The following is a 22,055-nucleotide window of genomic DNA, read 5'->3' as shown; positions in this document are numbered from 1 at the left end:
CTGGGTCTTGAAAGGAAACACATGGAGATAATAGCTTTTAAAGCTATTCCCTCTCCCAAGTTTGATACGCAGCCTGCCCAGCTCTAGGACTGTACCATCCCCCTTGCCTCCTACTCCACTCCCCTGCCATATAGACATAGTTAATAAAGTAAACTTGGCCTTGTCTTATATATCATTTGATTAGGGCCTAGCATTAGCCAGGATCTAATTGTCTCATTTATGTTGAAATGCTCTAAATTGATAGTAAACATATTTTCCATCCTACATAATACATGAGTTTTAATCAAGGTCTCTACTGATAACTCTCAAGGGACTTATTCATCTGGATCTCTAGTTCCTAGCACAAATCCTAACACAGAACTGACACTTGATAAATATCTGCTGAACTAAGTATATAATAGGGGAATTTGGGACTCCCTAGCAGGCTGTTAGTAGTGCTATTCTTAGTCAAGGGCACCTTGTTTGGTGCTTCTTTGCCAGTCTCTCACAAATGATAATATGTAGGTCAAAATAAAATTACTATGAAGACAGGGACTGCTTGTCTCATTTTCCAATATCCCTCAAACCTAGAACAGTACCTGGCACTCAACAATAATTGCTGGATGGTAAATAAGTGGAGTATATGTAGCTCCCTGCTCCACTTTGACCCCAAAATGTACTTGAAGTCTAACGTGGGCTTTCCTGTGCCGAATGGAGCTTAGCATAGGAGATAACTTGGGTTCCTAGCCCAAGAACACCTTAATACAAGTAAGGGATGGCCTTCCTTTTTAAATAAAGCATAAAGATGTCCCTGGATTTCAAAACGAGAGACCCCAGAGATTCCCATGATGAAAAAAAGGCTGACTCGACTGTCATCCCTAACTTCATCCTTCCTATTTTACTTTCCCAACAAGGGACTCTCAATCCTGTTTTTACCATCACTATTTCCAGACTCTCTCATTAAAACACCAGACTAAATTAGACGAGAATCCATTTTGTAAAACTAAGCAGGGTGGCTTATTATTGTTTTTTAAGAGTTTTACTAAATGCTATGAAAATATAAAATTAAATCGACATGAAAAACAAATGCAAAATACAAATATGAGAAAAAGAAGATTTCCTAAGTACAGATATTTAATTCTAAGAATGTCGGTAAATGAATCACTCTGACTAGGTCTCAAATTGCCTAATTAAAACTGTATCCTCCTCTTAGCTTTTGCATGAGCCTCTTTCCCCCACCTCAGCACCATTCCTCTCTCAGCTTTTATGCACCACATTGTTCATAATATCTTAGACTCTCACCCCAACTTCCACCACCAAAGACTTACCAAATCATTGGGTGCTCCCCAGTCCTTTCTAGAGCTAGAGATTAGCTAGATTAATGACTTGGATGCAAAACATTACTACTTTGCAAATGCCGACTGTGTGTTTGCCCTGGTTTCAAAGTCCATTCTATCACTCAGAAATAATTAATTTTACTAAAGTCCATTAGCTTTTTGAAAAATCCTATATCAGCACTTTAAATCTATAGCACTTAAAGTACAAAAATAGCATTTATACAAAATATAGCAATATATAGAAGCGGGTGGGATGTCAGAAATAAGATGATTTGGATCATGGTACTTAAGGAGTACTAAGGCAAGACAAAATAAATTCCTGTTATGAATCGCTTCTAATACCCATAGAGATAGATTTGTGTCTGTGATATTCCATGGCTCACACTTCATTGCATCTCTCAGAGAACCCAGCACCTAGCATGTTATCTTCAACAATGGAGTGCTCTATAAGGGTCTGATAAGTGATTGACTGGTTGCTGGTCCTTCAGCAGAGAAAAAAAGTCATTTTCCAGTGAGCTTTGTATTTAAGATCCAAATCAGACAAGCTAGATTATTTTTCTTCCAAAAACATGATTATTTACTCTGTTGTAAATAAATACTGAATGTCATGTCATCAAGGAAACATTTTTGGATGTAGGGATACATAGTCAAAAGAAACACACTGAAAACATATCCTAAGAAGATATCTCTCCCTTCTCCAAGTTTGATAAATGACTATTTTAACAAAAGCTTATGAAATGAAATTGCTGTATGGATGAGACATTTTATGTCAAGTTCCAGCCAGTAGCTGACAACATTTTCAATGCAATGTTAACAATTTGAAATATATTGGAATAATTTTATAAATTAATACTATAGCTTTGCAAAGCTCAACCCCATAATCATTATCCTCTGGAAACACTCCATTCCATCTTATTTTTATAAGAACTTTATATGGAAATATGATACGTTGTTCCTGTTAAGAAAACTACTTCGGAAGGCGAAAAATGGATTTATTAAATAATTAGCATGCAGATAGAGGAAAGCCATGTGCCTTGCAGAAGATCTAGAATTGTTATTGGGAGCAAAGTGATATTCATATTTCCTAAACTATATCAGAAATTGCAAATGCCAGGCACATTCACATTAACAGTACAATTCAGTCATGGATTAGATATGGACATGGCACTAGCATTTTACTGTGAGAATAATTTCAGTCATATAAATGTGAGCAAACCTATGAGGATTTAGAAAGGCCAGATAAGGCATAAAATATATCCTGGCTGTGGCAGAATAACAGAGTCATTCTATAAAAAGGATATATAATGAAGAGTATTCACAACCTAAGAGAAGACATAGTGACACACAGAAGACTCTTACTAATAAAAATGGAGATGATGATACACACATTTATTAAATGCCCAGAGGGTAATGAGGATGATATTGGACATATAAAAAGGCCAAGTGCTTTTCTCTCAGCACTATGAAAGAAATATCAGAATGTCCCTAAAGATAGATAAAGCATTAGCCAGTCAGTTTTGTTTTAGTAAAGGTGGGGTTGGCAAAGGCAATGGAAATTCATGGCCAAAGAAGTTAGTGACCAAATTTGCTCCTCTGCTATAACCACAGACAAACTTCATTTCTCTGTCAAAGAGAAGCAAATAAACAAAAAGAACCCCTGTAGATTTGGGATGACATTCAAGTCATTCTTTGCTTATATTCTCCCTGAGAATAGTCATAATGGGAGAAACATGAAAATATGACAAAGTTGAAGTTTTAGAGATGAAGGACTTTACCTCAAAGTACGTTATAGGTAGTAAAGAACTATATGACACATAGTTATGATTGTAATACAGCCTTGTGGCTTCCAATATGGTTTCAGGCTCCTGCTCTAATTTGAGCCAGGTGCTTTTCCATATCTATCATTTCCTTTAATACTCAAAATGTTAATCATTTCCAGGGTAAACAGAGATTCCAGAAGAATAGGTGACTTGCCTCTGGTTAGGTAGATTTGGATGTCAAACTCAGATGCCCTGATTACTTACTCTCTCTCTCTCTCTCTCTCCCCTCACTGAGGGTGTCCCTATTGTCTCAAGGTATAAGCCTTCCAATGCTAATATTCTACCCAGAATGTAAATGCTGTCTTGAGGCTCCATTTTTTTCATGTTCCTCTAACTAGTCATTCTTTCCCCATTTAATTAATTTTTTGCCCTTATTCCAAATAGTCTAAATCCTTTTTATCCTTTTCTCACAAGAACAATCATCCAATATTCTTGATTAAAATTCTGGCTTGAAAATCCAGCATCATCTCAACCAATACCACAAACAGAAACCAGTTGACTTATTGAGATGATGTGCCACCCCTGATGTTTTTTCCCTGAGGATTCAGAGTTGTTTGAAGTAGAAACCATTGCAAATAAAAATGCTACCAAGAAAAGAAGATGCTTAACTTTATTGAGCATATGCTGTATTAAATACAACTGCAACTTTAATGATAACAACTGTTAATCAGATCATCCTTTCAAGTAATTTAAATGCATCTCAACCTTTAACTTAATTTTTGCTATTGTGTGATTTTCCAGTTTCCACATTCCATGTTCAACTTAGTAGGAAATATTTGCCATATGCAGATAAGAAAGGAGGTAAATTATTATTTTAAAGCTTTGGAGTGTGCAACTGAAATTTGGAAATATGCTAATTAGCATAAAAGACAACTCTTTGAGTAGCTAAAGAAAGTATCAAGTATAGAGAAATGTATCTCCTAGCCCTGCTGAGAATGAGAGCCAGTAAAACATCAAGATTTCCCACAGGTTGGCCCTGGCATTCAGAAATAGCCTGGAGATGAGCAAGTGACAAGTAGGCTGAGAGGGGAATTCTTTCTTCTCCTCCATTGAGAGAAAGGAACCCGAACTTGAAAGTTTGTTTATGTGAACAAATTAAATGTCTATAATAACAAATCTGAATCATTGGCCCCTTCACTTCTTTATTCTTACAAAACAACTGTATAAAAATACACCATACCAACAGCTTTATCAGATCTGCTAGACGAAAGTGAAAAAGGAACAGAAGATAAAAAAGACAAAGTCGAGATGGGATTAAAATGGAAGAATAGAAGGACTGGAGCTCAACTTCTCTCCTAAACACAACAAAATTTACAAGCAAACCCTGAGCAATCTTCAATGAAATGGACCGGAAACTTTCAAAAAGATATCCTACTCCAGAAGACAAAGACGAGGCCACTTCAAGAGGTAGGAGGGGCAATTACGCAACATAAGCAACTCTATACCTCCGGGGTGGGAAGCCCCACAGGCTGGAAACTAACTGGTTCACAGAGACTCACCTACGGAAGTGAGAGTTCTGAGCCCCACATCAAACACCCACGTGTGGGGATCTGGCACTGGGAGAAAGACCCCCTGGAGCATCTGGCATTGAAGGCCAGTGGGGCTTGTGCGCAGGAGCGCCACAGGACTGGGGGAAACGGAGACCCCACTCTTAAAAGGCGCACACAGACTTTCACGTGCACTGAGTCCCAGGACAAAGCAAAGTCTCCATGGGAATCTGGGTCAAACCTGACTGCAGTTCTTGGAGGACCTCCTGGGAAAACAGGGGTGAATGTGGCTTGTTGTGGGGGAAGGACATTGCAAGCAAAGCTCTGGGGAATATTCAGCAGTGTGCCTTTCTCTGGAGGTGGCCATTTTGGGAAAACCTGGCCCCACCCCTCAGTCAGCACTGAGAAGCCCCAGGGCAAACAAAATCTAGGTGGGATCACAGCCCCGCCCCTCAGTAAACAGGCTGCCTAAATACCACCAGCCGCCTCTAATCTCATCCAGAGACAAAGACCCACCCACCAGAGGGATAGGAATCAGCCCCACCTACCAGTGGGCAAGCATAGGTCTCTCCCAACACATGAAAAGATGTTCAACATCACTCATGATTAGAGAAATGCAAATCAAAACCACTCTGAGGTACCACCTAACACCAGCCAGAATGGCCGTCATCAAAAAGTCTACTATTTGATCCAGCAATCCCACTCTGGGCATCTATCCAGAGAAAACCATGGCTCAAAAAGACACATGTACTCCAGTGTTCATTGCAGCACTCTATACAATAGCCAAGACATGGAAACAACCTAAATGTCCATTGACAGAGGAGTGGATCAAGAAGATGTGGTACATATACACAATGGAATATGACTCAGCCATTAAAAGGAACAAAATACTGGCATTTTTAGCAATATGGACAGACCTAGAAATTATCATGCTAAGTGAAGTCCATCTGAGGTCAGTCAAACAATGAGACACCAACATCAACTGACATGTGGAATCTGAAAAAAGGATGCAATGAACTTCTTTGCAGGACAGACACTGACTCAGAGACTTTGAAAAACATATGGTTTCCAAAGGAGATAGTTTGTGGAGGTGGGGGGATGCGCTGGGGGTACAGGATGGAAATCCTATAAAATTGGATTATGATGATCATTGTACAACTATAAATGTAATAAATTCGTTGAGGAATAAAAAAAAAAAAAGGGAAAGTAAGTCTAGTGGTGTATGCTCCAAAACTGTAACAAACACTCCAAAATGCTTGTGTCATATCCTGAAGGGTCATTCAACTGTTTCCCTGTGCTGCTCAAGGTGAAGGTCCTGGCTTCTGTCTCCCTGTGGGCCAGTTAGGTTTTACTTGTCTCCCAGATCTCCAACTGTGCCTCCAATCCCAGATGACCCTCTTGCAAAGTTGTGCCTGTGGCCAAAGAGGCTGAGTGATTCTGTGAGGTCAACACTTACCATGAGAAAAGCAATCAGAAGCACAAGTTACCAGCCATTTAACCAAATTCTGTGATGGAGCAGAGCCTACAGAAAATTGGTAGACACAAGTTCTTTCCTAAGACCTCTTAGAAGGAAGTTGGAGATAACTTAGATTTGAAGCAATAAGAATGGAACTTCAAAAAGACTCTGGGTATAACTGGATTTCAGAGAAGAAAAAAAAAAAAATCAGAGCGTTAACAGACTTGTCAAAAAAGTCCACAGAGATAAAAAGGGTATTGGTGTGTATCTTAAAGGCTGGGTAGGACCTGACGGGGAAGAAAATATAGTATCTGTAGCTTGAATACTTATTCTGTACCAGGCATTGGGTCAGGCCTATTATATATAACATCTCATTAACTTCTTACAGAGGAGAAATGTACAATCAGAAAGAAAAGGCTCAGGAAGATTTAGTGACTTTCCCAAGGTCAGACTTCCAGAAAGTGCCTTCAAAAGCATGTCATAGACATAACTTACAAGGCTTTGCATAGCTGGCCCCTGCTTCCTCTCCAGGCTTATCTCACACCACTCACCTGCTTATTCAACACATTCCAACCATCGATGAGCCAATATCTTTTTATCTCAGGGTGTTCACATTTTGGGTTCCCTCTGCTTGTACAAATCTACCTTCTTTGCCAGCAACACTTTTATGCATCTATTAGATTTTTTAAAGTTACTTCTTTAAAAAGACATTCTCTGAATGCTGATCTAAATTGGGTTCCTGATTAGACTCAGATATAGATATACTATTCACACACTTTTCATAGTTTATATCTAAATAATTACAAACATGTTGTGTTAGTTAAGCGTTCTGCCAGTCAGCAGGATGAAAATTCAGGTAGGAGTTGGGGTCCTGAGTCTGAATTCTGCAGGTTGGAAACACAGGCAAGATACCTATGTTGTAGTCTTAAGGGTAATTCCTCCTTAGGGAAGTATCAGTCTTTGCTCTCTTAAGGCCTTCAATTGATTGACTGAGTTGTACCTCCACATACACAGTATGGAGGTCATTCTGCTTTGTTGAAACTGTACTGAGTTAAATGTAAACCACATCTTTAAAAAAACTTTCATGGTCAACAACTTTTTTTTTTCCTTTTATGGCTGCACCTGCAACATATGAAGTTCCTGGGCTAAGTATCGAATTGGAGCTGCACCTGCTGGCCTACGCCACAGCCACAGTCACAGCCACGTCGGATCTGAGCTGCATCTGTGACCTACACCACAGCTTATAGCAATGCCGGATCCTTAACCTGCTGAGTGAGGACAGGGATCAAACTGCATCCTCATGAAGAGTAGTTGGGTTCATAACCCACTGAGCCACCTTAGGAACTCCCATAGTAACATCTTGACAGGTGTTTGACCAAATAATGATGCACCGTAGCCCAGCTAAGCTGACAAAATTAACCATTACACATGTCTATTTAAGGACTATGTTCCCTAATTGACTATAAACTCGAAGAGGATAGAGACTCAGTCCAGTTTTTTCACAGCTGTATCCACAGTGCATGGAACAGCATCTGGCATAAAATATTTGCTTGAAAATTATTTATAGTTGAATGAAAGGAATATTTGCCAGGTCTTGACGACTGGTTGATCTAGCACTGGCAGAAAATGTAAAAGAGGAAACAGTAACTGACTGTAGGACAGTAAGCATTTCTAGCCAGTTGGGTTTAATTAATTTAACCAATAATTACGGACTGGCTTCTATCAACTGAAAACTATCCTAGGTATGCAGGGCATATTGAAATAAATATAATAGGAATTATACAAAGATTACAATTCAAAGATATTTGTTTCAGTAGTACTTATAGCATCAAAAGTTTCACACAATCTGTGTGTCCAACAATAGGTGATTGAATCAACAATTATTGGTGTTGGAGAAAACTCTGATAGCTAGGTTTGAAGAGTTTACATATGTCATACGTTTCCCACTATAGACTGGTAATAACCCATTTATTTATACACGAAACCGTTATATATAAAAAAAAAATAGGTGCTGGAGTTCCATGATGGCCTAACTGTTAAGGATCAAGCATTGTCGCTGCTGTGTCTCAGATTGCTGCTATAGGGTGGTTTCAACTTCTGGTCCGGGAACTTCTGCATGCCACAGGTGCACCCAAAAAAAAAAAAAAGAAAGGAAGAAAGAAAGAAAAGGTGCCATGAGACAGCCCTGGATGGCAGTTCTAGTAGACCGTCATATCAGTGTTCTTTGCTAGCCTGGGCTTACTTACAGAGATAAGGATGCTCCAACAGGGTGATACCACCTTCAGATACTGAGTATCTACTATCTGCCTGGCACTCTTCTAGGTCCTAGAGAAACAGTGATGAGCAAAACAGACAAATATCCATGCACTCGGGGAGCTTGAATTCTTATAGGGAAAGACAGACAAATAAAAGATGTACTACATTATTAATCAACACTAATAAGAGAAATAAAGCAGGAAAAGGAAAAACAAAATGTCTGGAATGGACACTACCATATTAGATAAGAACACCAAGGAAGGCTTCACAGAAAGTGACAATTAAGTTAAAACTTTAGAGAAGTGAGCAAGTGAGCAATTTGTCCATATGGAGGAAGAGAGAGGCACGGAGAGGAAACAGCATGTGCAAAGATCTGAGATGGGAATTGTCCTGGCATGTTTGGATTTGGGGCAGAGTGAACAATGGGGAGAACAGTAGGAGATGAGATCAGAGATGTAATGGTAGTGGTGAGGGAGAGATGGGAGGGAGACATGGTATCATATGTGAATATGAGAAAAGAAGTAAATTTGGAACTGACAGGGGCATGTGTTTTCAAGTAAAAGATGGTAGAGAATGTTAAATCCAAGCCTAGTTTCTATACTAGTAAACACAAGGGAAGACCTTGTCCCTCCAAGCAGTGTATATAAAGCCTATTCAAACTAGCAAACTTGATAATTAGCTTATACAACATTTTAAACCAGACTATAAAATCTTGGACAATTCTTGCAGTGAGACATCATTTTAACATCCATGCCTAAACATATCCCACCAAAGACTAGAATGTCTCTCTTCTTGCCCAAGTGTTGTGGAAGAAATTTATCTCATCTTTATAAGTGTCATAACTGGATCCACTCAAAATAGGCAAGAATATTAATTTGGGGTTGCTGGATGAAGTGCTTTAAGTATCCAAGATCAAGGAGTCTATGCTGTAGTCTTACTTTCAATAAGGAGACTCCAAATTATGTAGGTATAATTGAACTTCATAAAGCCTAATGAGAACCCTGGGAATGAACCAAAAAGGGCAGCAGAACCAACATAAGGCCTTCCTGATTCATATATGCTATGAATGTCACCAGAACTACATCACCGGATTTACTCTCCATCCCATGATGTTCTGGCAAGATCTTCAGTTGCCCATCAATCTATGCTTCCCATTAAGTAATGCGAGAGAAGAAGAGGCCAGTCTTGTCCATATATAATTGGGCTGAAAGATCAGCTCCAACAAGCTTATTCAGATCGACAGCTTCTAGAAGTCCAAAATCATACAGCAAGTCTGCTACAGTGACAATCAAGATGTGGTCCTGTTGTACAATTTGAGCATTCTAAATAGTTAAGACAGCCTTCTGACCAAAGGAAAAACATATTGCAATTGATATTACAGCAAATAGAATTCATACCAGCCTAAACATTGAGGGTAGTATAAAATTCAGGATAGTAGTCATTTTGGTGGACAGGTATAGTAACAGGGAAGGACTGTGAGGAGGGAATGAGGAGTGTTTGATATGACGGATGCATAAACAGGCATGTTTATATTGTATAAATATACTGAATTACATGTTTATGATTTGTGCACCTTTCTTTAGTCATGCCTACTTCAATAATAAGTATACTTAAATAAATGTCAGAGTGGAAAGCAGGGGTAGAGCTGTCAAGGTAGAGGAATGATCGCAATCAGCAAATGGCTGTTCAGGAGCTGGTAGAGACAGACTCAATCCTGCCCTAGGAAACCTGGCAGAATTAAAAGAAAGCAGCTCTAACATGGGCCCAAAAGAAAGTCCTTCCCAGTTTTAGGGGAAGATGTGAGGCTAAGAGTAGGATGGGAAGATAAGTGGAGAGGAGAAGAATGCAGACAGTTGGCACCCTAGAATGGGAGGTAGGCATCCTCTCACTATGAAGAGTGCTGTGACAACTGCCATCCAGCCAGGAGATGGTGGAGGGTAAGAAGCAGCCTTCCTTCCTTGTAATCCCTTAGCAACACTTATGCGACCCTGCAATATACTTCTGAACCACCAATACTAATGCTACCTGAGCAGGGTTTGACTCTATTTCTGAAGGAATAGAACCAGTGTCCGAAGGCAAAACATTTCCAGATATCTCTTTGGCTTAGGATGGATCATATGTTCTCAGCAGAAAACACATTCCAAGTGATCAGAAGCTGTACATTTTGCAGAGCTCAGTAGCACTAAATTAGACGCTGCCAGGTCTCCATGCTCATAGGCACAAAGAGAAATCTGCCCCAGTCCCATTTTTTTTTTAAAGAGGTTTGAACATTTCACTAGGGGGAGATGGTGTCCATCACATGACCTCCTGCTCTGGATAGCTACAACATGATAACCTGTAGGTTTGTATACTTACCCACAAGCCACAGGCCATCAAATCTCTTCACTCTTGGTGAGAACACCCCCTAAAACCCTTAATTTCTTGCCATTCATACATGCAGCCACCAAGTCATTGATCTAAGTATGGTGTTTGGGGTTTATAATTATTACCCACTACCCATACTTTTTACCTCACTGACCTAGACTTTCCTCCCTCTACTGCTCTTCATATTCATTAATTTGACTCAATCCCCTCTGCCTAGACCTTCCAAATTCTGGGGAACTTGTTTCCTATTCAATTTCTCCTATTTCTTCAACCTCTCCCAAAAATATCCCTCCACCTCCTCACCTTAATTAAGACCTGCCTGACCCAAGACCCCATAACCTTTGAATCCTAGAGCAAGGGGAAGCCTTACTCCTCACTGCTACTTCAAAATAATTTCTCCCCTTTTCTTCAAAAAATCCCAAGCTCCTTAAAGCACATGCCATCAGAAAAACTACCTGCTGCTACCTCTTCTAGTTGCTGCCAACCACTGACCTCCCAGTGCCTCTTCTTTATTCTCTAAAGCCTTTGGATATGGCTCTGACATCATTTCTATTTCTGTTCCAGTCATAATGTTTAGTGATGTTAAAATCCATACATACAATGTCCACTGTGCTAGATTCACAGCTTCTTAACTTCCTCCAGTCTTTTTTCCCTTCACTTCACAAAGTCACTCACTCCCATGTGCACATAATCAAGTTTAATATTACAAATAACCCTATCACTCATAAAATCTTGAATCCAACTTCTCATTCTTCCTCCTGCACCGCAACTCCAACAATTTTTCAACTGATTTGTAATCTCCAATCCATTCACCTCATTACCATTTCCCTGTCCTCACTTCTTTACTCAAATCAGATCCCATTATCCAGCACTATAATCACTCCCTTTGATTATACCCTAGCCTTTCTATCCCTCTGAATGGAGTAAAGTCTCCACTTTGGTTGAACCCAAATGTATCATTTTCTCACATGTAAAACTTAGCAGGCTGAATATTGCTTGGGAAAATCCTATTTAAATTCATAGTCACAAATTTCACATGAGCACTTTGTAGTGCCAGGAAATTCCACATTTTCCTAATAAATTTGTTTTTACCATATCTATTTTGTACCTTTGCTTCTTTCCCCAAAACTGCCACAGCCTCACACACTCTCAGCAGATGGCTTTATCTTATTCTTTTTGAGAAATTAGAAGCAATTGACCTGAATTCTCTAATCAGCTTCTTAAGGTAACCATTGACCCCCCATGTTTCCAAATCCAGTGGAGCCTTCTCCATTCCTGTCTTAGAAACTCTCTCCTTCTTTAAACACTCTCATCTCTCAGTACTCAAGATTCAGTACTCATTACACTCTCCTGATTTTCTTCATACCCAACTGGCCAATCATTCTCAATCTTCTTTGCTATATCATCTTCCTCTTCTTAGCCTTTCATTGTTGAAGTGTCCCAATATTGGGAGGCACTCTTCTCTAAAAATAGCTTATCCCCTTAAAAATGTCACCCATACATATGGCTTTATTTATTTATTTTTTGCCTTTTTGTCTTTTTGAGGGCTGCACCCACAGCATATGGAGGTTCCCAGGCTAGGGGTCTAATCAGAACTGTAGCTATCCGCCTACACCACAGCCACAGCTATGCGGGATCTGAGCTGCGTCTGCCACCTACACCACAGCTCATGGCAACACCGGATCTTTAACCCGCTGAGCAAGGTCAGGGGTCGAACCCAAGTCCTCATGGATGCTAGTCAGGTTTGTTAACCTCTGAGCCACGACAGGAACTCTGCGTATGGCTTTAACTATCATCTATATGTTAAATTTATAGCTTCAGCTTTGACCTCTTCTATGAACTTCAGATTGCTATATTCTCAACATCTTCATAGAGTTCTCTATTAAATTCAAACTTAACATGACCCAAGATCCTGATTTTCCATTCCACAACCAATTCTGTCTCATTCCTCAGTCTTTCATGTCCCAGTAAATGGCACTATCATCCAGCCAGTTGCTCAAACCAAAAATCAAGAGGCTATCCTTGATTCTTTCCATTCTCTAATCATTCATATCCAATTCAACAACATGTTTTGTTAACTTATCTTCAAAACATATCCACGAATCCATGCACCTCTCTCCATCCTTACTGCCAAGTCACTGTTACCTCTCACCAGCTTGCTAATTGGTATTTCTGCTTTCAGTCTTGCCCTTTACACCTAAGAGTCTAATCTCCAAACAACAGTTAATTCTCAAATATAAATCAGACCATGTCATTCTCCTGCTTAAATCCCACCAGTGGCTTCCCTTCACACTCAGAATACAATCCCCAGTCCCTCTCATAGGTTATGTGGCCTCTGAGGATCTGGCCTCTGCCAATTTTCCAATCTCATTTTATACCTGTCTTCTCACCTTAACTGCACTGGCCTCCTTTCTGTTCCTCAAAGAAGCAATTTTCTTTCTCACCTCAGCATCTGTGCACTTGCTGATTCCTCTTCCTGGAATATTCTTTTCTGAGCTCTTCATATGCCTGGCCTTTTTCTGATTATTCAAATATCAGGACAAATGTCATGTCTTCAGAGAGGTCTTTCCTAAGAAGTCTTTCCAAAGCCACCACCCCTCTTCCCTACCACACTTTAACACACCATCTGGTTCATTTCTTTCATATCAAAACAACCTTGAAATATATTTTGTTTGTTTCTTGGGTTATTTTCTCTTTTTAAATTGGGTTATTTTCTTATTAACCACCTAGAATACAAGCTCTTTGAGGGCAGGGGCCTTGTCTTTCATATTGTGGGGCATATGGAGCACCTTGCCAATATGGTCCAGTGAATTGTAAGGAGTTTGCCCCAACAAGAGACAACTCAACTGGAGAAACAATGACAATTCCAACTTTTCTCCTCCTTACAGGGTAGCTAGAAGCATGGCCTGGAGATAGCTAAAGCCTAAGTCTCACACTATCCTCTGCTTGATTATGCAGAAAACAAGTCTAATAGTGAAAATAACCTGAAAGGATATTTTGTTGCAGCTCTTATCAAGAACCAAAAAACTACCCTTTAGGAGATCCCTGGTGGCCTAGAGGTTACAGACCTGCATTGTCACTGCTATGGCTCAGGTTGCTGCTGTGGCTCAAGTTCCATCCTTGGCCCAGGAACTTCTGCATGCCATGGGTGCAGCTAAAAAAAACCACTCTTATAATTCCATTAACCAAATATCAATTCAGTGCTCAATTTGACTCTGAGGTTGCCCTCCATATAGATGATACAATAATCAATTAGATGGGGACCCTGTTCTCAAGAAGCACACAGCCTGGTAAGGAAGGACGGGAAAAGCTTTGAAACATAAATATCTCTACTATAACTTTCTTATAAAGCAGTTAGAAGTGCTGTCCTAAAGGTACAAAAGGAGGTCAGAACACAAAGGAGGCGGGATTCGGGAAGGCTTTTGCCAAAAAGACAGACACTTGGACTGCTATTTGAAGAAAACATCACTGGGGCAAAGACATCAATCATACACAAACTAACCCAGAGTGCATCTGGAGGTTTCGGGAATGGAAATGGAACACACTAACTGTGGCATTTCTATACTTGTTAGCAAGATCAAGTCTAACTCTGGGGTCCCTAGACTCTGTGTTTGAAAGCCTCATGCATCAGAAGCACTTCTGTGTCCTTGAACTTTCTGTGCAGTCAGAAGTATAGAGTGATAGGGCAGGGGAATAACTTAGTGGAAATCATTTATCTGCCTAGCTATCAAAGAATCAAGTACTCGCAGTGTCGTGTTTAAAGGGTCAAGTGTCAGAAAAAGTACAACTCCCTGATGTGCAATTGATTATATAAAAGCAAAAGGACAGTTTGTCAGAAACTTCTATTTCAATTCTTGTACACCAGCAGGACAATATATAAAACTACCACATAATATAGACTCGTCCCAACACTTAGAGATGAGACCAGGGCTTCCTCAATTAAAAAATCAGAATCTCTAAATAGATCAGTGATTCTCAGAACATTGAATGGAGGTTTCATAAAGCCATGTAAGCTTAATAGGACACTGTATTTTCTGAATTTCAGTTTTTCTGTATGCAAAATAACTTCGTAATACTGACATCTATGAGTTATCCTAAGCACCAAATGAGATAAAAGTTGTTCTGCAATATCACCTGATGCTTCTATAAATTTAATATTACATCCACGCCATACCACCTTCCCCCAAATTTGCCAATTTCCTCTCTTTGATTCAGAGGACAGACCTTCCTATTGACTCTTGTCTCACTAAGAAACATTAATAAATTTACCCTGGTTCTATCACCAACAATGGAACCCCCTTCAAGAAACGTTAGCGTCCCTTCTAATAATCAGTCTCCTACCACTCAGTAACTTCTAGAAATCCTGCCAATATACTGTCGAAAATTGATCCCAGAACCCTGTATAATATATTAACTTTTTTACTTAAAAATAAAAGACCTAACCTATTCGATAAGGCAAGAAAATGAAATAAAATATATTCATATTAGAAAGAAATTAATAAAATTATCTCTGTTCACAGGTGACATGACTGTCTATATAGAAAATATCAAGGAAACTTAAAAAATTCTAGAATAAAGTGAGTTTAGCAAAGTTGTGGGATACAAGGAATGAAACTGGAAATTAAAATCTGAAATTTTAAAAATTGCCATTTGCAGTATCACTGAAAAGTGAGGCATTCAGATATAAATCCAACAAAATCATGCAGGATCTGTATGTAGTAATCTACAAAGCACTGATGAAAGAAATAAAAATAGAAATACAGTTCATGTGCATGGATTGGAAGACTCAACATTGTTAAGATGTTGATTTTCCTCACTTTAACAGTAGATTCAATTCAAAGTCAAACTCCTAGTAAAAATTTTGTAGTTATTGGCAAGTTGACTATAAAATTCATGTGTAAATGCAAAGGATTAGACTAGCCAATTGAAATAACTTTGAAAAAGAAGAACAAAGTTGTAAAATACTACCTGATATTAAGATTTATTATAAAACTACATTAAGCAACACAGCATGGCACTGGCATAATCATAGACAAGTAATCCGATGGAAGAAAACAGAGTCCAGAAATAAACCCATACATATATGGACGACTGATTTTTAACAAAAACACAAAGGAAATGCTGGAGTGATAGGATAGTCTTTTCCATAAATGGTGCTGGAGCAATTGGATGTCATGTGCAAAAAAAGAAAAAGAAAAGAAAGTTTAAAATACTTGGATATCTCATATACGAAATTTAATTCAAAATGAAACATAGAACTAAATGTAAACCTCAAAACTATGAAAGACAAATCCAGTCATTATTTCAAGGTGAAGTTTTTTTCATTTTTGTTTGCTCTTCATTTACTTTTTGTCTCAATTGTTTTTATTTTTGGTACTCACTAGCATCATCACGGGCCATTTCACAAGGTAAAAATGAGAGATCTAGACCGTCCTTTTCCTCCTTATGTGAGGATGCTCATGGACTCCTGGCTTTCAGTTTCTCTTGCTGTCTGTTTCAAATGCCTCAGTCATTTACAAAATGTCTGAACATTTGTTTGGAGGAAGTTACATAAGAAGGGAGGCTGGGTACTGGAAATCCAAGAAATTTTTTTCAGATACAGCATGATGTTTTAAAATATTTATGTCTTAACTATAGAACTGAACTGATGGTTGTTTTCTCCAGGAGACTTCTGAGTTTTTTGTCATAGTCATATATTATCATCAAACCACTACATTAATAGTCCTCTGAGGAGATCCACCTTACTCTCCCCAACATGTTTGTAGAATTGTTTACAGCTGTGTGATTTGTGTTGTTAACCATAAATCTGGCCCTTGGAGCATCGTGTTTTAGACTTTCTAGTCGTGATGTATGGCTCTCCCAGAAGTTTCTATTATTAACTTAATTGTTCCAGATGGTCCTCCCAGCCCCACTGGGAGCTTCCTTTTTACTGGAAGTGGTTACAAGGAGTCCAACCTTAAATCAATTAGGCAATAATTATGTGAGCCATGGCCAAATTCGCCATTTATTGCATACCCATCCGGAACATTTTAAAATTCTTTGAAACACACAAGAGTTGAACCTTAGATATGTCAGGAGCCTTGGGGGCAGGAAAATCAGCTTGTTTTTTTTCCCAATAGTCCTTATACGGGTAGAAAACTGGGACTGGGGTAGAGTTAAGAATGAAGTAAACTTTAGCTCAAATCAGAATATGCAATCTAATAGTCAAATTAAACTGAGACCTAGTATGCTTTCTCAAGAATAATGACAGTTGCATAATTTTCATCTGGGAGAGACTTAGACATGGCACTCTATAGAGTCACAAGTGGATCCTAAGGGAAGATACATTTGCATAGCAATTTATATAAGGTTGTAAAAACATCATTTGTCCATATCAATGAATTAAGAAAAAGTGATAGGTATTTGGGGGAAAGCTAAAGGCCTCCAAGCCACTGTTGCTGCTGCTGCTGCTCAGGGAACAGTACATTCTCCATAATGGAAAGTGTTTCACTTCTTGGTACAATTATTGAAAAGAGAATTCTTTTTTTTTTTTTTTTTTTGTCTTTTGTCTTTGTTGTTGTTGTTGCTATTTCTTGGGCCGCTCCCGCGGCATATGGAGGTTCCCAGGCTAGGGGTTGAATAGGAGCTGTAGCCACCGGCCTACGCCAGAGCCCCAGCAACGCGGGATCCGAGCCGCGTCTGCAACCTACACCACAGCTCACGGCAACGCCGGATCCTTAACCCACTGAGCAAGGGCAGGGACCAAACCCGCAACCTCATGGTTCCTAGTCGGATTCGTTAACCACTGAGCCACGACGGGAACTCCAAACATACACAAACTACTATATATAAAATAGATAACTAACAAGGACCTGCTGTATAGCACAGGGAAATCTACCCAATACTCTGTAATAACCTACACAAGAAAAGAATCTGAAAAGGAATGGATATACGTATATGTATAACTGATTCACTTTGTACACCTGAAACTAACACAACGTCATAAGTCAACTATACTCCAATAAAATTAAAATTTAAAAAAACCTAATTAACTCTCAAAGGCTTCACTGCCTAATGCTACCCTATTGGGGGTTATATTTTCAACATATGAATTTGAGAGGAACATAAACATGTTACGCAGTTCATAACAATGATTTTTTTTTTCTTTTTTAATCAGAGCTAGCATGTCTGCTAAGGAAATATTTTCACCTCTTGGAAGGACTACCAAGATTTTAAGAATTTAGCCTATGTAGATGTTTGATTACAGAGAGATTTCCATGGTCTCTCCTTATCTACCATTATTGAGGAAGGTTAAATTTTTAACCACATGGGTAAGCACATTCATCTGTGTATGTGTTCAGTGGTCAATTTCAAAAAAGACATCCTACTAAAATCCTACTGCAGGAGTTCCCGTCGTGGCTCAGTGGTTAACAAATCCAACTAGGAACCATGAGGTTGCGGGTTCGATCCCTGGCCTTGCTCAGTGGGCTGTGAGCTGTGGTGTAGGTCACAGACTCAGCTCGGATCCCGCGATGCTGTGGCTCTGGCGTAGACCAGTGGCTACAGCTCCAATTCGACCCCTGGCCTGGGAACCTCCATATGCTGCAGGAGCGGCCCCAGAAAAAGGCGAAAAGACAATCAATCAATCAATAAAATCCAATCCAATCCTACTGCAAATATTAGGGTGGTTTTAAAAACAATGTGCTTCCCAAATGGGTAAGCACATGAATGTGCTTCAGAGTTATATCCCTGTAGCCAGTAGGTTATGTGCCAAATCAGACTATTAACAAGCCCACTTGGGAAACACTTTGAGGAGTTCCCATCGTGGCTCAGTGGTTAACAAATCCAACTGGGAACCATGAGGTTACAGGTTCCATCCCTGGCCTTGCTCAGTGGGTTAAGGATCCGGCGTTGCCGTGAGCTGTGGTGTAGGTTGCGGACACGGCTCGGATCTGGCGTTGCTATGGCTCTGGCATAGGCCAGCAGCTACAGCTCCGATTCAACCCCTAGTCTGGGAACCTCCATATGCTACAGCAGTGGCCCAAGAAATGGCAAAAAGACAAAAAAAAACCAAAAACCAAAAAACAAAAAAAAACAAAACCACTTTGAGAATTCGTTAAATACTCCTTGGGGAAATGAACATGTATTAGCTTCCTAGGGCTGCCAGGAGACTTCAAAGAATTCTGTCTCATGGCTCTCTCCTACCTTCCGGTGATCACCAGAAATTCTTGGCATTCCTTGCCTTAAAAATGCATCACTCCAATCTCTGCCTCCATTCTTCATATCACTTCTCTGTGATTCTGGGCGCATCAAGCCTCCCTTTGCTTTTTCCTACCAAGATAACCTCATCTCAAGATTCCTAACATAATTAAATCTGCAAGACTATTTCCAAATCAAGTCACATACACACAGATAGTGGGAATTAGGACTTGGATATATCTTGGGGGGGGGTCACCATTCAACTCATTACATATTAGTGTAAACAACACTGTTCATTTGAACTTTGCAAATGGAATTTTTTTTTTTTTTTGCTTTTTAGGGCCGCACCCATGGCATATGGAAGTTCCCAGGCTAGGAGTCGAATAGGAGCTGTAGCTGCCAGCCTACACTACACCTCACAGCAACGCTGGATCCCTGACCCACTCAGCCAGACCAGGGATTGAACCTGCATCCTCATGGATTCTAGTCAGATTCATTTCTGCTGCGCCACAACAGGAATTCCCCAAATAGAACTTTTAGATTGAAGAGGCTGCTGCTATCAGGGTGCCAGAGTGGCAGATGGAAGAGTCAGGAGACTTTTGCAGGGAGTGGTCATGTTCTATGTTAAGGGGAAGTCAGGTGGTTCCGGGTTGTCCACTGGGAGTAGGGCATAGCCTTCAGAGGAGGAGAATGAGGAGCTGTCCAGCAGGCCAGGTTCCAGAGTTGGACAGGTTAGCACACTGGGGAAGATCGGGGGAGGGTGCTATAATTCAGGATATTGCTAGGATTGGACACAAATGTCAGCTCCTGGGTAGAGTTAGCTATTAGGGTATCCTAGGGTTCTAAGCAGGCGGAGCCTAGAAACAAAGCTCAGACAACCCCAAACTATGTTTTGGGGGTTTGCATTTTTTTCTTCCTTCTCTAGACCTGCTTTTAGTAGCTTGTCACATAGTCCTTTTTTGTCACCTGAAAGATATTATAAAGTACTGAGAAGAGAAATTGAATAGGACAGACCTGCCTCAGACTAAGAGGCGTGGGAACAACATGAGCCCTAGCTGAATTCAGAACCATAGTCTAGTCTCAGCTCCGTCACTTACTAGCAACATAATCTTGGGGAAATTACAAGCACCATGAACCTCAGATTCATCCTCTGTAAAGTGAGTTTGATAAGCCCTGTTTTGTAGGGCTACTGGAATGTACATAAAGAAAAGCATCTGGCACAGTGCCTGGGATTTATTAGATCTTTAATGAATGGCAGCTATTTCTAATATTATTTTGTTCCCAGACTTTACTGCCCTCCCCTCTGGGATTTTGTTTTAATCTTGGACGTCTCAAATAATACACAGCTCAGTCAAATTGGGCAAAAATGCTGCCTCACAAAATTCGTTAAATTTTTCCTCTTAAGAAGATATGCTAATTTGGGGATATCAGTTAGTCTTCTCCAGTTGATATAACTTAAAGCTCCTAGAATTTAAATCAAAGACTAACTCCTTTCTTCCCTTCCAGCCACTCATCCATCCAAAACACTATTTTCATTCATTTCACTGTCACCAAAGCCTAGACCTTGCTTAGATTTGGCCTAATTATACTCAAGATAACCTACCTTTAATATGATTTTAACAGAGCAGGCTCTGGCTCTCTTAAGCCAGGGAGAAGCCAGCCTAGTAGCTTCTGGGTACCACCTCAAGAGAGTATTACCTTACTCTCAAAAAGTCACTGCAGATAATATGCATAGAACACCTTCATGCACGGTACTAACTGCACTGGGACAAGAGCTCAGGGCACCTTTCATATCCGCCCCAGGTGGAGATTTCCCTCTGGCTTTTCCTTATCAAAAAGTAACTACTAAGCAATTTTCTATTCCAGGTTCTTTTCTCACCTCTAAAACACAAATTCTGGCCCCTGCCACCAACCAAAGCTTAACTATAATCAACTCCCCTAGAAGGAGTTGCAGTTTCCCAAAGCCCCAAACTGCGCTAGCTCAGGGCATTTCTACTTGACTGCTCACATCTGGAGTTTCACCTCATCACTCTTTTGTTACTTGTTCTTAAGGTAATGGAGGACTTCTCACCATCTTCTTGATATGACCGCTGCTTCTAACCTCTACCCGTCAATGGGTATGGGTGTGTCTTGCTTATCTTAGAATTTCCACTATTAACATAGTGCTTTCCAAAGAGAAAATATCCAATTAATACTTGATGAATAAATGAGTCAGTGAGCAGAGTCTTTTATTTATTAAGATTTGTTAAGATTACTCCTACTTTCTTGAATAAGCCAGGCAAGTCCAGGTATATATTTTAACATTACAGAACAATTCATTAAGGTGGTTATGGGAATCCAAAAATTAGGGTTTGTTTAGATTACTCTTACTTCCTTGAATAAACCAAGTAAATCCAGGTATGTATATTTTTATTTTTACAGAACAAGAGACTAAAGTGGTTAAGGGAATCCAAAAATGAACCACCTTTTACATATTTTTCTGTATGGTCTGCTGAATTCTTTCACATTTCCAAGGAAATTCCTACACCAATGTCATGTTATCTTTTTTCCAGATCACCAAATAAGACGGAAGGTCTCCCAATATGTTTTGCAAACCATCAAAATTCTTATTCTTAAATCTTATAAATATTTAGCAATAAGTGAGTGACCAATATCATTCATCAACATATTATAAAGCTAATAAGCCTATTAAAAGGAAGAGCATTTGAAAAATATCAAAAAATAGATAAAAACCCACTTTCCGGAGAGAGGACAAGATGGCGGAGGAGTAGGGGGACACGCTCGCCCTCTCCCACAAACACAACAAAAAAAAAACACATCTACAGAAGAAATGACTCGCACAGAACAACAACCAATCGCTGGCAGAGGAACCTAAACTCCAATAACGGCAAGAAATTCGTGACATTATTGGGCAGAACGGGAGAAAAGAGGAGAGTGAGAGAAGGTGAATCCGAGCGGGACCGGCGCTCCCGAAAGGGAACTGCGGAGGAGAAAGGGATCCCGCACCCTGGAAAGTCTCCTACCGGGGAAAGATCAAACCAACCGGAGGAATCTCCAGATGCAGAGAAGAGTGTAGCAGTAAGTCGGAGTACGGAAAAACGATCAAGAACCCAACGGACCATCTGAACTACGGGCACAGTCACCAAAAATTGAGACGCCTGGGTGGGGGCTGGGCACC

General features: G+C 39.9%; 1 protein-coding gene across 1 annotated transcript in view; it reads right to left on the bottom strand.

Moving 5' to 3' along the window:
* Positions 19,382-22,055, bottom strand: part of LOC100524727 (melanoma-associated antigen 10-like) — a 136,505-nt gene continuing 133,831 nt past the window's right edge. The window contains exon 9 of the mRNA XM_021080569.1: positions 19,382-21,588. The gene's annotated coding sequence lies outside the window, so the exon portion shown is untranslated. The remainder of the gene's footprint in view (positions 21,589-22,055) is intronic.

Source organism: Sus scrofa, chromosome X, assembly GCF_000003025.6.
Source record: "Sus scrofa isolate TJ Tabasco breed Duroc chromosome X, Sscrofa11.1, whole genome shotgun sequence".
Lineage (NCBI taxonomy): Eukaryota > Metazoa > Chordata > Mammalia > Artiodactyla > Suidae > Sus > Sus scrofa.
Note: the sequence above shows the minus strand (reverse complement) of the source record. Positions and strands in the feature narration are given on the sequence as shown.